The sequence below is a fragment of the Hermetia illucens genome, chromosome 1 (assembly GCF_905115235.1).
Source record: "Hermetia illucens chromosome 1, iHerIll2.2.curated.20191125, whole genome shotgun sequence".
Taxonomy (NCBI): domain Eukaryota; kingdom Metazoa; phylum Arthropoda; class Insecta; order Diptera; family Stratiomyidae; genus Hermetia; species Hermetia illucens.
The window spans coordinates 73,648,814-73,652,895 of NC_051849.1; the positions used below are offsets into that span (position 1 = coordinate 73,648,814).

The window sequence follows — 4,082 nt, forward strand, 5'->3', positions numbered from 1 at the left end:
ATTGAAAGGGTTTGACTACGGTGGACTTAAAAACGTGGCGGGCTTCATTTAACATAAAATAAAGGCTTTACATTCAGAGATTTCAGCGGGGGAAGCTGCAACGACCGAGCTGACATGAGTAGATCATCTTTCCGAGGGAGGATTATCTAAACCCACAGAGGCTTTCTTGAAGACCATCCAAAAGTTAGAGGTAATTTTCGAAAACTTTAATCTTAAAAATTCCCTCTCTTTTTGCAACAACTATATCACCACATTTCTTCATTTGAACCAAAACATCAACTGCAGCGTAAGAATTAAAAAAATATATTTTTATGCCTAGAATGTATTTTGGAATTAGGACTTTGAACAGAAATATAATAGAAAATAAGTGTATATTGTCTGAATGAAAATTAGCATTAAGTGATGAGAGAAAAAAGCAAAGAAAAATGAGAAAAATTATAGTAAATATAAGACACCGAAATAAATGATTTTTCACTTCATATCTTCTTTATTTATCATGTTATCCTGGAAAATTTAGTTACTTAGTTTAAATACCCTCTCATTAACTATAAACTCACAGACTCACAGAACTCATTGACATTCAACAGCTGATTTAAGGTTTTTGATGACCGAATTTTGCGCGATGTGTCAGAATCTGGTTTTCTTTGGTTCATGAGAAACCGTAAAGCCGTCTTTTCTTTTTATATTTTATTGTTTTGATATATTAAAAATCAATAAAAATAAAAACCAAGTGAAAATATTTTCATCGTCGTCAATTCGTCAAGAAAATTTCATGGAAGTCCATAAAAAAATTGTAAATTTTCTCAATTTCAGGTTATAATGCTTTAAGGTAAAGTTGTATTTTTAATTATATATCATACCATTTATATGTATATCTAGCGACTAATGATTTATGCGGCGGTTTCTCCGAAATGGGTCGGTGAATTTCACCCAGCGTCGAAAAAGCAATATCCTATGCTTATAAATGGTGATCCCAGGGGGTTCTACTATTCGCTGCGGAGGACCTTCAAAAAATCATGTCTTGTGAAAACGGCACTATAGCCGCCCTTTTGTAAAATATAGAGAATAATAAATTTCTTCGCGGTGACCATGACATTGAAAAACAATTTTTGTCAGCGAAAATTGTTTTTCCGTCATAAGAGAATTCAGCACAGAACCGAGCAAGGAGAGGAAGACACTCTTCTCTGATAATTCTCAATTAAACATTATAAATAATTTATTCAAAGAGAAAATTAGAAACTGAATTGTAATTCTTTCTGCAATCAGCCGTGAAGTAAATTAGATTAATCAGATAATTTAAATGTAATACATTAAATAATTAAAAAAAAATATAGTGTTTAAATAGTTACTCAATAGCTTAATAAATTGGTATATTGGTCGTCGATTAGAATTAAAAATGCTATCGCGGAAAAACCTTGTAAAACCACATTTTTGGGGTGATATAAAGCAAAATATCAGTGATACTCTATTTTTAAAATACAATATTTTCATTACAAATAATATAATATTGCTCTTTCTGGAAAGTATATTTATTTTAACGATTAAATACGGGAATAATGCCGAGTTTTATTGTGCTTCAGTAATAAAAATAAAAGAATTAGAAATTAATATATAAAAACAAATAGTGTAGAAAATACTTTTTTTACTATTCTTTTTACTATTTAATACAAAATAATTCAAGATCATCATTTGTCATTTCTATTTTTCATTTTTTTATATTATTGTTCGTAGTTTTTAGAGATGTTTTTCTTTCAAGAACGAATGTATTTTTAATCTTTATATTATATGTTTATATATGATTTTATAGCGTATTTTCGTATTCTGAAAGTGTAAATATGATCAGAATAAAATTAAAATTTAAAAGCTTCATAGGAAATATATATATGCAGAAAACGTCTTTATGCCTTTTTGGCCTTGGGAATGAAAATATAGTTTAATAGGAAGTATGATTTCTTTCGCTAGATGTCCCTTTTCTTAACCTAGATGGCATTGAATCAATTATTGATTTTAGGAGGTAGGCATTAATTTGCCTCCGTTCGTCCTACAGAGTAACCTCCAAATCCTTAACAATCACAAACTGACCTTGATTTTTGAAAACTGGTGCGATAGTGATGAGATTTAAGTCTGGACTTTTGACTAGCAATCACAATTTCTTCAACATATTCTGTAAGCACATTGTCTACGTGCATATTGGCGTTAATGTTGCATGATATAAAACATAGAGGTGATCGTCCCTTATATCCAAATACAGTCAACACCGATATTTATTCCCCGCCAAAATTGTGTCGATGCCGGGTATGCCATAAATCACACCAATACCTTCCGTTACAGTCTCGGCCATCCATATTAGATCTTTTTCATCACGAAATATAACTTAATGAATTTTGTGCCTCCAAAGTTGATGTCTGTGGTTAATCGCAATCAGTCTCTTATATGAATTGCTTTCAACATCTGCGAAGTATATTGAACGCTTGAATCCAATTTCTGGTCACATTAAGCTTCAGTGCTGCCTTTGTCTTTACACAGCTCTTTTTCTTATTCACTGACAAACATCGAATACCCTGCGTGTGCCGGCCACCAATCGAAGACTTTCTGTTGCTTCGCTTATAACACCGTAATTATCTAGATCTTCTAGAAAGTTCGCAATAGTATTTTAATGACGATTAAGTCTTGCTGCAATTTCATTAATTTTTAATTTTTCCACCATTTTTGTTTAAGGTTTTGCGAAAAACAAAACCTTATTAAAATCAATTCACTGCCATGGCCATGGCAAGTCGATACAGATCTCTCTGGCCACCCCGAGTGTCCAGTTGATCGTAAAGATCTTTGTAATACACCGCTATAGTGACAACGATCGCTTTCTTTGCTTCTCGGTTTGCATTCTTATAAATTTGTATGCTATAAAATTTGTCGTCGCTTCCCTTCACGGGTCTTCACTTCAGCATCGTCATTCCAAAGCCAGGTATTTCGGTTGATATACTGTTCACCCGGTTTGTTGCAGAGGCCGCTTTGTGGATCGTGCCTTTAATTTGGTTCCATGATTCTTTCACATTCGTAATGGTTGGCAATAGCGATCATTTCTTCTTTCTTCTCAGCGTTTCTCACGCTATTTTATCGGTGTCTTGAATCGCATGACGGCAATCACAGGCCGGATGTTAAGGTGCGGTGGTAAAATATCGGCGTCTTTGCATCAAAAAGTTACCAAAAGACATCTTTCTTGGCATCAGGTCGACCTGTCTGTGGTGTGTATGCGGTGAAGAAGTGAATAGTGCGTTCAGCTGATATAATGGTGAGTTTCGTCCGTTGGTCATCAAATTGTTTGACTTCTCCAATGGCATCACGGAAACCCTTTGAGATGATGATGCCAACACCATATTGAGTGACTACCAAAATAGAGAAGTTGATAACCATTTTTATCGCGTTCGAGTTCAATGTCGGCTTTCAGCACCAGATGACAATGTGCCTTTTGCAAAGGGCTCTTACGAGTTCCTCGGTCTTTTCGGTCAGGGTGCCAATATTTAACGTGCTCACACGTACTTGTTTTGCTCATACTAACTTACTTACATCCTGATGCCGTCCATGCGTCAGCAACCCCGGGGCCCGTCCTGCCCCCTCGACTGAGGCTGACGCACTAGAATTTTTCCAAGGCTTATAATTCGATCCGATCATTTCGTTTCTAACAATATTGGATGCATTTTCTGGGTCGACCCATCGCGGGACCTACCGCCAAGAAAGATCAGGTAGGATTAACATAATGAAATAACCCCGGCTATACTTTGTTTATCTCTTTCCCTGATCTCTGTATTTTCTTCTTGTTTTACTGAAGATAGTAGAAAGTACATCGCCCCAAACCCTCTTCCTTTACCTGCGCTTGGGACCGGCATACTATGTTAATAGCATGGCGGGGTTGATATCTTATATGACCATATTCTGCGGAAAAAAATTAACCGACCACCCCCTCCCCCATGTATGGAGAGCCCCTTTAAACTCAATAGTTAATGGCCCTCACAGACCACACATTCTCATCAAATTTCGTGGGAAACGATTCGACCGTTTTTGCGTAAATTGGATTTGGTGGACAG

The 4,082-nt window shown here is 35.5% G+C and overlaps 1 long non-coding RNA gene across 1 annotated transcript; it reads left to right on the forward strand.

Annotated features, from left to right (window-relative positions):
• Positions 1 to 572: 572 nt before the first annotated feature.
• On the forward strand, positions 573 to 1,322 carry LOC119661630. The gene is made up of 2 exons (XR_005250605.1): positions 573 to 829; positions 880 to 1,322. It is a non-coding gene; the product is annotated as an uncharacterized LOC119661630 (long non-coding RNA).
• Positions 1,323 to 4,082: the final 2,760 nt, after the last annotated feature.